The sequence below is a fragment of the Patella vulgata genome, chromosome 6, assembly GCF_932274485.2.
Source record: "Patella vulgata chromosome 6, xgPatVulg1.2, whole genome shotgun sequence".
NCBI lineage: Eukaryota > Metazoa > Mollusca > Gastropoda > Patellidae > Patella > Patella vulgata.
The window spans coordinates 9,326,240-9,339,465 of NC_065884.2; the positions used below are offsets into that span (position 1 = coordinate 9,326,240).

General features: G+C 35.7%; 1 long non-coding RNA gene across 1 annotated transcript; it reads right to left on the minus strand.

The window, feature by feature from the left end:
• Window positions 1-3,073: 3,073 nt before the first annotated feature.
• Window positions 3,074-11,602, minus strand: LOC126825174 (uncharacterized). Its single transcript, XR_007681824.2, has 4 exons — window positions 11,453-11,602; window positions 8,194-8,278; window positions 4,527-4,621; window positions 3,074-3,467 (listed from the first exon to the last, which is right to left on the minus strand). It is a non-coding gene; the product is annotated as an uncharacterized LOC126825174 (long non-coding RNA).
• Between the last annotated feature and the right edge of the window lie 1,624 nt (window positions 11,603-13,226).

The following is a 13,226-nucleotide window of genomic DNA, read 5'->3' on the forward strand; positions in this document are numbered from 1 at the left end:
TATCTGAAAAAAGTCGAACTTATATAGGCCCTCGTCTGTAGTTAAATCCTATTCAGTTTATCGAATAAATTCTTTAAACAAATTACTGGTCTATAAAGGGAGATAACCCATATTACCGCAAATGGAATGCAAAGTCCGCCGGTGCACTAGTCCGCCGCTATAAGAAATACTATAAATATGGGTATCAATGAACCTAACCCTAATCCAAATAATAGATATCGGTGGACTAATGAACCCGCGGACTTGTGAACTAGTAAACCCGGACTATTGAGCATTCCCCGTCCAGTATATATTCCCCCTTTTTGATTTAAATCAAAATATAACCGAGGATGAAGGCATTGGGTGTTTTCTCCAATATTTAATTTTATTTCAACTTCACAATGGTTAGTATAACTATAGCATTTACTTGGCAATTATCACAATTTTCATATGGCCCTAAATCGACATCGTTGACATCGCTATGTTCAGACCTTTCTGCGTGTTGTCTCGCTTGGAAATTAAACTAAAAAAAAATGACACGTGCTTCGCGATTTATTGTTGGTGCTATTAGTACATCCCCAAGCAACGCAATTGACGATGTTTATGCTTCCAGTTAGTCAAATGACGGAATGCAGTGCTCAGTTGCAACATAGATAATACCGTATTATCTACGGAAAAAATCAAAACAAAGCTGCACATATGCATAAATGTCAATTCGGTTTTTTTGGGGTATATTTTTCCTTTGTAAGAATGTTCAGAGTAACTTTTAAAATTTCGCAGGGCCACAATTATTCTAATATTAACGTTATTTTTCATATTGAAACAACCTTGTGCGGTAGTATTTTCCTTTAACCATCATTAGGTGTTAATTACGATGATATATTTAAACTTTTTTTTTAAAATCATATCCACAATCATGGGCCATAATCTAGGAAGTTACAGTCCGAAATGCGCATATATCGATAGGAACCAGTATCGTTTTGCGTTATGAACATACATTTAAAGTTTCATTAAAATCAGATAAAAAGTGTGACTTCAAGAGGGTGTACAACCTTGGTATTACATAATTTTAGACTATTTGCGTACAAGGAGCGATCGGGCATTTTTTCCGGCAGTTTCTGTCGGATTTATACGAAATTCGCATACAACCGCCATTTTGATGTAAAGGTGATATATTCGAACATTTCTTTTAAATCGGATAGAGGGTTAGAGCAGAACAGTAAGATATTAAACTCCATTTGTTTTGTTTTCTCTCCATTACAATGTTGTCACTCCCATTACAGTATTATTCAGTTTTGGCCATATCTACTTTAGTGAGAAAACTAAATATCTGTAGATGCTATGTTTCAGGGCAACGTGAAGTTGGCACGTTATTCGGGATTCGCCAATAACGAATAACGAGCCAGCACGTTATTCGGGATTCGCCACTAAAACATAACGATCTATCTTGCATCTGACCATTCCTCATTGGGTGACCGATTAGCACGGAGACGACCGTTTCTCAAGCGAGTGGGGTACTCGGGATTCGGCAATAAAACAGGTGATTGCTGGAGATGACTGCCTCGTGCACTCTAACAAACCATTCAGTACCCCACTCGCTTGAGAAACGGTCGTCTCCGTGCTAATCGGTCACCCAATGAGGAATGGTCAGATGCAAGATAGATCGTTCAGTTTTTAGTGGTGAATCCCAAATCCCGAATAACGTGCTGGCTCGTTATTCGTTATTGGCGAATCCCGAATAACGAGCCAGCACGGTATTCAGGATTCGCGAATCCCGAATAACATGCCAACTTCACGTTGCCTCATGTTTCAGTTTAAATATTTGTTAGAACTTTAGTCTCAAATCCTATCTGAAAAAAGTCGAACTTATATAGGCCCTCGTCTGTAGTTAAATCCTATTCAGTTTATCGAATAAATTCTTTAAACAAATTACTGGTCCATAAAGGGAGATAACCCATATTACCGCAAATGGAATGCAAAGTCCGCCGGTGCACTAGTCCGCCGCTATAAGAAATACTATAAATATGGGTATCAATGAACCTAACCCTAATCCAAATAATAGATATCGGTGGACTAATGAACCCGCGGACTTGTGAACTAGTAAACCCGGACTATTGAGCATTCCCCGTCCAGTATATATTCCCCCTTTTTGATTTAAATCAAAATATAACCGAGGATGAAGGCATTGGGTGTTTTCTCCAATATTTAATTTTATTTCAACTTCACAATGGTTAGTATAACTATAGCATTTACTTGGCAATTATCACAATTTTCATATGGCCCTAAATCGAGTTATTGCAAACACTGTGCTTGGAATTCTCTGGATTTGTGTTCCTGGTGTTATAAGCTTTCCAAAAATGTATAGTTGTTTAGTAGGGAGGACCTTGTTGCGGAATTGTGTTTCTAAGCAAGCTAGAAATTTTGGCTGCAGGCCTATACGAGGAGCGGTCATTTTGTCCGGCAATTTCGGTCCGATTTTCACGAAATTTGAACTCAACAATCATTATGGTGTAACGATGATATATAATTAACCCGTTTTGTTAAATCGGACAAAAATTGGGATATCTAGAGGGACATCTTACAATCAGGGGTCATAATTCAGGAGGTTACAGTCCGATATGCGCGAATGTCGACAGGAACCGAGATCGTTGGGTTATAAACATACATTGCAAGTTTCATCAAAATCGGATGGATGAACATTGTGACCTCAAGAGAGTCCACAAGCTAAAAACGTGATTTTTTCGTACAATCAGGGGCCATAATCCATGAAGTTCCTTCCGTGACTTAATTAAGTCACTTCTAGTCACGTGACGCATAACAATACCAACTAAGTTCATTTGGCGGCCCTGGCAAGGAAAGTGTCAGGTCTGATGTACACATTGGCGTACACGTAAAATAACCCTTGACAGCTGGAATTCGAAATAAGATTAAGAGTAGGCCGTAGCGCCGCTTAATGGACAAAATTCACCACATAGCACACTGTATGGCCTATGCCCCTCTTCAATAGCCCGCACGTGCGGATAGTGGAACTTAAAACCTTATTCATTTTATTTCCATTGGGTTTGTTATAAAATTAACGCAAATGTTACATTGCATCGTTTAATTGTGCTTATTTACTAAAACTGATTATATCTTTATTTACTTAAAGTGACATATATATATATCTACATTATAATATTATGTTTATTCGGTTAACGCTACATATATAGGTTCAAGAACCTTTGAAATTAAAGCAGATTACTAACTGTATTTATTCTATGGAACATATTAAAGTTAATTAGAAGAGGTTTAAATTTGTTCTGGTATATAATATTTTATTGGTATTTTTACATATTTCTCATATGCTAATGCGGATGGACATTAATACGCTGTAGATTGATAGATATGGGTACTTCTTTTTCTTCGTCTTGTTGTTTAATAACCAGAGAACGTCTTTGACATTACTAACATAACCAATGGCAACATCCATGATATGGCTCGACCAGCACCTTCGAATTAAAAAACAAAACAGAATGGTAATGCAATCACCAATACATATGACAAACTGTTCCATAACTTTAATCAAATTGTCTGTCTTTCAAAATATGGACGATTATTTAGACACATTGAATAACTGAACTTATTAACCCCCAGCTGGTTTTGATAATATATGATACTAGTTTATAAACTCTACGACCTTGGTCCTAAGAATGTATTCGCTGTGTTGGATTAACATATTGACATGCTACATATGATATGTGTATAACCTGGCCATTTTCTTAAAGATACATTATGGGAGATTCGATAACGAGTTGGCAGTTCTCACTATACTAGTTAAAAACTAGATAATGTAAAGGCAATTTGCTGAAAATTTCATTCAAATTGATCCACTATGAACCGAGAACTAAGCGTTTGAAATTTCCGCCTAGCCTCGATCATCATTACTAAAGTCAATACGATAAACAGCATAGCCTCGATTATCCATTTAATCGTTAAATCGTGAAGGAAAGTTATACAGTAAATCGGCTCATAATCCACTGAAGATCGCAGGCTAGCGATGCCATCTAGAGTTGATTATGGTCTGGATAGGTTAATTAATGTCTAATTAATAATTTAGATAACATTTCAGGCCTAAAGAAAGACCTGCAATAGGTAGATTTAGCTTTAGCATAATGTATGGTTAAAATGAAAAACGTAGTGGTCAGCTATGGTAATAAACAACTACATGTATAATGGTGATTTTGGGGTGTGAGACTGACTCAAATCCCGTTCGTAGCCAATTTCCCTAATTGTTGAACGCTATATAAACATGAGTTTACTGACAGTAAAACAAGCTGTTATCATTATGCTGATATTTTGTTATCTGTAGTGGTACACAGATAATATATTGCAGATTTCAACATTTACGTTCAAACAAACTCGGTTGGTGGACTGAAAAAAAACCCACGTGGATAAAAATGGTAAATTAAATGTCGGTTATTTAATATTGAATCATGAACGGACGGAAATATGTCAACGGTGTGGGCGGAGGGATTGAGATCTATAATATACTAAAAACGCCTTCTTACCACTGCTACAGCTCTCATAACCAAATTTCAGCTTTATCTCAGCTAGACCTGGACATCGAGCGGTTATCACACAATCAATGTATTTTCTTATCTTCCTGAAATAGAATCAAATGATCAAACATTAATCTAATGTGAAAAGCAGTGGGTTCAAATATCCAAAATGTGAATGATTTCATTCAGATATTTATGGATAATTGAACTTTTGTCAAAGTGACATAATACCGTACAGAGACCATGCATATCTGACCAAACCATAATTTTCTCCAATCTGTATCCTGGTCCTTGTTTGCGATTGTATCTTGCTCACTAGTGAAAAAAGATGGTTTGGTAAGGCATGTATGGGATCATACAAACTATATATTCCTTATTTATCTATTTATCAAAACTTCATTTATCCATAATTTTGTCAACTCTTTTATTGAAATCATTATCATTTTGGATACGATGTGTATAATATGCATAGCTAAGATATATCTTTGGTTTTCGGTCACAATTTTTATATACTGGTTCTTGTATATTATAAGTAAGACACAGTTGGACCATTTCCAACAGAACGGTACTTAAAGTAATAAATTGCGTTTCGTTTCTGTTAACTTCCCATGGCCTCGACTCCAAAGTGATATTTCAGGTTTGTGTCGGAGATCACGTAAAGGGGCACGCGGGTGGACCTTGACAGAAAGGCAAAGACTTTTTAAAGTTAATTTTCTTTTCTTTCCATTTGTGACTCCCGGAATTCTGTTCACAGATCAAACTGTAGTGTAGGCCAACAAAACGAGATTTGAATTATAACAAACCAACAGTGAGGTTGATGTCCCCAGCCGCAATCCCAAAATAAATAGATGACACATATCAAAGATGGGTTCCCGCGTACAAACTGGGTGATTTAATGGTATATATGGACTAAAAACATATTCAAACTAATTAATTTGTCAAAAATTTTGCTTCAAATCATTCTCAAACATTGTAATTGCGAAGGAATGTCCTGCTAAAAATTCGATCAAACCCGGTCATGTTTACGTCACGTGACTTACCTCTCTTGGAAGTCAGAGGAGAATGCATTGCATACATAAGACGATGTTGTCTTTAATCGCTTACTATTTATTACAAATATCGAATCCTAATTAAATTCTCGGATTATCCACTACCCGCGTCTTTTTTATCTCAGAAAGTGTTGTACGTCTAACTCTTCATAAAGTTTATCAACTTATACATCAAGGGCTGAATGTTCGCATGTAACCTTTGACATCACGCGTGCAGAAATTCCTAAACGTCGGGCTGTCGATTAGGGGAACCCTTACATTTTTGTCCTGTATACGCGCCATAAGTGTTTTTCGGGGAATCCAGTATTTTTCTAGTAAGATTGGATATCTCTATTTTCCATATATACCAAAATTACCAAACTTTTATTGGAAATAACCACCCGATAAATACTTTTCTGGGAACCCGTCTTTAATTAATTGCATATTTATCTTTTTCAAAAGTGTCAAGTAATCGGATTTTTTTATTTCAAATTATATTATCACCATTGGTGGACACGTAAGAACGAGTCAATTGCTTCATATTGTAATATTACAGGCGCCAAAATGCTCGTCTAAAGTGATCGATGAGTATAGATCTAATTGTAAGCATCTCTTACAAAATAAACTCGAAATTTGTATCATTCTTTCAGGGATAAAGATTCTGATACCTTTTCCGTTAATAACAAGCCAACAGTGAGGCTGATGTCCCCCGCCGAAATCCCCAAATAAATATATGACACATATTAATTAATCGCACATCTATTTTCTTTCAAAAGTATCGAACAATCAAACTGATTATCAACTATACACTAAGTTTCATCACTCTCTATCAGATAGAATCAAAGTTATCTTGTCCCAAAGCATCGACCAAGGAAATTGCTTATCTCTGCTTAGCTTTAGCTCGATATGTTAATCATTGAACTCAGTCAAGACGAACATCTACATCGAGTTTAAACATTCTACCTCAATTAGAAGAAGAGGTATTGTGTTCCAAAGTCTCGGCCAATGAAATTGCTTATCGCTCTGCTTACCCTGAGCAGAAAATGCTCAATATCGAACTTATTCAAGGTATTGATGTAATGAAACTATACACCAAGTTTCATCACTCCCACTTAATTGGAACTAAAGTTTTCGTGTCCCAAAGCATCAACCAATCAAATTGCATATCTCTACTTACCCTAAGCAGAGAATGTTCATCTTCACACTCCATCAAGGCATTGACCTAACAAACACCTACACCAAGCTTGAACATTTTAGCTCAATTAGAAGGAGAGTTATTGTGTTCCAAATTTTGGCCAATCAAATTGCTTATCGCTCTGCTTACCCAGAGCAGAAAATGCTCATTATCGAATTTAGTCAAGGTATTGATGTAATGAAACTATACACTAAGTTTTATCATTCTCACTTAATTGGAACTAAAGTTATCGTGTCCCAAAGCATCAACCAATCAAATTGCTTATCTCTACTTACCCTTAGCAGAAAATGCTCATCTTCACACTCCATCAAGGCATTGACCCAATAAAAACCTACACCAAGTTTGAACAATTTAGCTCATCTAGAAGGAGAGTTATTGTGTTCCAAATTCTCGGCCAATCAAATTGCTTATCGCTCTGCTTACCCTGAGCAGAAAATGCTCATTATCGAACTTAGTCAAGGTATTGATGTAATGAAACTATACACCAAGTGTCATCACTCTCACTTAATTAGAACTTAAGTTATCGTGTCCCAAAGCATCGACCAATCAAATTGCTTATCTCTGCTTACCCTAATCCGAAAATGCCCATCTTCGAACTCCATCAAGGCATTGACCTAATAAACACCTACACCAAATGTAAACATTCTAGGTCAATTAGAAGGAGAGTTATTGTGTCCCAAAAAGTGTGACGGACAGACATTCTAGGTCAATTAGAAGGAGAGTTATTGTGGCCCAAAAAGTGTGACGGACGGACAGACAGACGAACCCATTTTAATAGACCCCTGCTTTCTTCGAAAGGCGGGGGACAATAAACATAAATTTACAGAAAATGGGCAATCCGTGGATCAGATTTAACGTGTAAATACTGAAAATGTATTGTGCAATAGGTGGGCGAGTAGACTAAAGTCACATAAAATATATAATTAACCATAGGAAATCATCTCAAAACTGAGTTAATGTATTATGTAAAGACGGGGGTTTTAAGTTGCCGTACATACCGGTAATTGCTTTATAGTAGGCCCGAGAAATAAACTTGTTAAATGTCTTTTTTGTCACACATTTTTGGCAGATAAAATATACCAGTTGGCGGAAAAAAAATATGAACATTTTTTTATATAACAATTACCATCCATTTTGGTGGGAAAATAATTGAAAGCCAGTGTGAGCCCTGCGTGTGACCCATATTGCTCCCATTCTCTCATTACCATCAGGTTGAACCCTGTCGAAATTTATTCGTTAATAAGAGTTATTCCCCTTGTCACACCAATCGTGTATAAAATTTACGAATAGCACTAACAACAAGAATTGAAGAATTACTTAAACAGCTTTAACACCAAAATGTAAATACGAAAACGGTATGCAAAACTGAGTCAAACAGGTTGCAGACTTAAACCAAAGTACTCGAGTAAAAACACATAGAAATCCATCTAATTAATCAGGGATAATTACTTACTTGCAATCAGAACTCGCAGCACCAGCTTCCGGTGGTTTGCATGTACTACATGCATCATTAGCATTGGTTTCTGTAACTGCTACGGCTGAAAAGATAAGACAAACGTGAAAGATACCACAAGACCATGTACAATATGTACACATTGTCACCATGAAGAAATTAACAGGAACAGAAATGAAATCGGGATTAAATGCCTACTTGTCTGCACCATGCGGGTAATGAAGATGTGTATACGCCATGTAGCGCGCTATTCTGGACATTTTGCCAAGACAGCGGTGTTTCCGCCTACTCCTTACCGAATTCCAACTGCCAAGGGTTCTTTTACAAACCTCTTTGATTCAGATGAAAATAAATTGTTGAGTTGATTTGATGGGTTTCCTTAAAGATACTTCATGTAAGAATTAGATACAGAGCTGGCCGTTGCTTAAAAATGGATAATGCAAAATGAATATAAAATATACATTTTACTAATTTCTTAAAGATGCCAAATCTGCCAATAACAAGTTTTTATTTTGGCTTTAAATGTTATATAAATTATTTAAACATTTATTCACATGACAGGATATAATCAACACCCTATGACATCGGATTAAAATACGATCGCAATTTAATGATTTAATTTAAAAATGGAGGAACGACACTATAAACCTCAAAATGCCTTGTTCGGCATTTTTGTCCAAACGAGGTTGGCTAAAAAAAATGCCTCGTTTTCTAAACGTAGTTTTATTCAAGATAATTATTACCGGTTCTTGCTATCAACAAATAGAGAAACTCAAATAATGTCCTGACCTTCACGTGACTAATTGCAGATCTACAAATTAGATTATTTATCGGGATATCATATGGTTAATTATGATGGGTTACTTCACTGGAATTCTATTGTGTATAATAAAAATGGCGGATAAAGACAGTGTGTTGTTACTGTAGAGAGGTGTGTTAATTAACCGGCGGGTTAAAAATGATGTGTATGCTTTGATCGGTGTGTTTTCTCGATAGCATGTTATAACGGTTCACTCCCTTTTCGACTACACCCCATTTCGACTACAAAATTAATCAGCAATGAACTGTTCCACCGATTAAGAGATGTAATTAAGGCAACGATTATTGTAAAAAAAAAGCTTATTCATGGTTTATTATAGCTTGTTTTCTTTAAAATCAAAGCAAAAATATCAATGCAGGGTACATTTTTGTTTTGATAAATATTTGTACATTGGGTTTAATACTTGCTTATCTATATAAGATGAATTGTTTCAAATTTTGTACATTTATTCTTCAGTCAAAATTGCTGTTATCTTATTGTGTTTATTTTCAAATTCGCTATAGCCTAAATGGGATGTGTTAAGGAAGAATCTATTTTAGCTATAGAGAGAGTATAGGTATGGATAATAAAACCACCAGAGAATCTGTTGTTAGAAGCTGTATTCGAAATGGGACGTAGGTGAAATTGGAGGGTACCCTTATAACCCCACCAAAAGGGTATAACCAAAGACCAACAGTCTTAACCTGATGGGAAGATATTAAATCTAACTTTGAATAAGGAAAATATTTTTTTTTATTTAACCAATATTTTATTTCCATTAAGATCCGTAATTAATTTAGTATAAACTAGATCGAAATACTAGTTCACAGGTGTGATAACAATCTTATTTGGACTTAATAGTTATTTATTATTAAATGTCAAATCATTTGGTTAGATTAATTAAACCATGAACAGCACATACAATATTTTTGTTAGTTGATTTGTCTGATCTGGTGTCCCCATAAAGTAAGACGCGAATATCTTGTTCATCGGGTTTGAAAGTTTTGATAATTGTTGAGGTTTCAAAAGAAACATAGTCAATGCTAAGTTAAAGACTAAATTATTTTTCTATCGTAAATATAAAAAATAAATTGTATTGTAAATATGAAATGTTATGCCTTTTTGAATAATAATAATGGATTATTTGTTGTGTTTGATGGTTCGACCTTCTCCTTGCATATGTTAGATTAGATAAACACTAATTTCTTGTCTGCGATATCAGTTAGGTGGAAGCGGACACACACAGCGTTCTTAATTAATTAATGGCCCCAATCAGGTATTACTTAACACCTATAGGCCAACGTTTTCAGGGGTTCTACCCATTGTGACTGTATATTCTTGATACTAGTGCATTTAATAACGATTAGAAATATCAAAGGTGAAATTTATGAACTATTTAAATGTTCACATCACACCCCAAGATATCGTCAAGTTTAAATCACAACCTGACTGAGTCTCGATTAACAAGTAACGTTGCTGCGATAATAAACACTTTATGTCAAAACTTAAAACGGTACTCAGAATTATCATTTTGAATTATCTATGTTTGCACTATTATAGCGAGAATGGCGGGCTCTTTATCTAAATCTTATATATTGCACCTTTAACTAATGGGAGAATTTGTATATGAATAAATTTTTGTTTCGAAATACAAAACGGGAGATGAATTAAACTGTCATTTATTTAACACAAAACCATTTATATCCCAACATTAGCTAGTACCAACTGCCGCCAACATACTGAGCCAATGCTGAAAGATAAATTCTCTAAGATTTCTATAATGATTCCGTAATTGATAATGCAAAATAAACGTGACAGAGATTGTTTATTATCGTAGAAGCGGTACTTGTAAATCGAGACCCGGCCTCAATTTCCCGTTTTTCAAAATTAAATTATGAAATCCATTTAAACCTCACCATCCGATACTCTAGGGAGGTGATTATAGGCGTGTCATGTGATTAAATATCTGATTAATAATTTATAACAACTGAAGAAAGACCTGCAGCAAGCGAAGTTAGCTCTTACGTAATACATATTTAAACTTAAAATATAGAACGATACCAACTTCTCAACACAAGTCAAATCTGATTAAATTAACATATTTATTTTCTTCATTTTTTTAATGTAAAGCAAAGATGTCTCTAGTATATTGGGTCCAAATATAGTTGGGTGGCCGAATGGTTTAATACGTGCACTTTATGGCATAAGGTCTGTCATTGAGTCAAATTACTTAGTTTCAAATCCTCGCTTGTACCGGCCTGTCCAACGTCGAGGATTTTCTCCGGGTTCTCCGATTTCCTCCCACTGCTAAAATCCCTACGCGTAAGTGAATTACTGAAAAAAAAAATGGTGTTAGTCCCCAAATGACCAAGTGTGGGTCGAGTGCACGTTAATCCTCATAAATTTAAATTGAAAATAAATCTATTAAATATTAAACTTAATTTTAAAAAAATAACTTACCGAGAAAAACAACTAAAAAAGCAAAAGCCTTCATCCTGCTATTTAGATCAAACACGGTTTACTACAATTTCTTACAAATTACTGTGTACCCATGAAGTGTCTAGGAGTTATCAAATTAATTCTATTTATATGAGTTTTTTGTAGTTCAACCGTACCATGTGATAATAATGCTCCAAATAAGTACAATAACCCTTGACATCACACACCCAAATCTATTTTGTCCTGTAAATTCTCGTTGAATTGTCAAGGGGTTCTGGATGGTGGTTGGTTAGCGCGTGCGCGTTGTATCATAAGGTCTGCCATTGAGTCAATTCCAAAATTGTCGATTCCACAATTGTACTTGACAAGGAGAAGGGTCGCATGTCAACCACGTGGCTTTTCTCCGGTTTCCTGCTAAAGAACCCTACGCGCAAGCTAATTATTAAAATAAAACTGAACCATATGTTGGTCTCGAAATGACCTAGTTTGTGTCGAGTGGACGTTAAATGGCCAATCCGGAAAATGTTTTGGAGAATAAAACTGCTTAATTTTGTGTTAAAATCCCTTAAAATCCTCTACCTTAGGGCCGAGCAACTAACCCGATATATATGTGATACGTTTTCAAACAACTTAAACCCATCAGTCTTAATCTGGAAATGGAGACCGGTGTCCCAAGCTGTATTATGCGGTGTCTGGATAAAACAAGACTTATATTTTATAAAAATAGTATGTAGATAAAATTTACCTTTCGACACAGGTCATTCGCTGTATAGACCTCTAAAGGAACGGGAATCGATTATCAGGTCACCCAACGAAAAATTTGACCCGAAATCTTAAAGCTACGTTCCCAGAAAATTATTTATCGGGTGGTTACTTCCAATAAAAGTATCGCAATTTAGGTATATATGGAAATTAGAAATATCCAATCTTACTAGAAAAATACTGGATTCCCTGATAGTCTGGAGGCTCAGCGAGGGGGGGGGGGGTCCATCAAATGGGCACAAAACCAGATCCAACTTTTCTAGAGTAAAATTTTGCGTAGAATACGATCCCGAGTGGTAATCATCCCGCCGTTGGGGCGTTTTCGAGATATTCGGGATCAAAGGTCAAATGGGTTCATTTGCACTGAAAGTGAATGCGCGGTCATTCTTGTATCATGAAAATAAGCTGAAAATGATCGAAAGTAATCACACTTTCAATAAAAATGTAAACTTGCTAAATTCACCTTTGTTCTTTGTGACCCCAGAGGTTAAAAGGCGTGTCTGCACGCGAAGATTGAGCGCCTGATGTATATGTTGATAAACTTTATGAAAAGTTAGACGTACAACACTTTCTGAGATAAAAATTACGGAAAAAGACGCGGGCAGTGGATAATCCCAGAATTTAATACGGCTTCGATATTTGTAATAAATAGTCAGCGATAAAGGCAATATCGACTTGTGTATGCAATGAATTCTCCTCCGACTTCATACCGTTGTGTCACGTGACACAACCATGGCCTCTTTTGATCGATTTTTTATACACGGCTACTCCCTGACAATTGCAATGTTTTGAGAAGGATTTGAAGCACAATTATGATAAATTAATTAGTTTGAATATGTTTTTTGACCAAATCACCCAGTTTGTACCCGGGAATGTATCTTTAAAAGGGTTACGTTTCCATATAAGCAATTTTGCCGTTCACGTCCAAACGACTAAATATTTTGAGCTGACATTTTGAGACAGGGTAAACACACCATTCCTCAATATTTTGGCGCATAAATTTCATACGTAATCGGGATTTTATTTTTGAGAC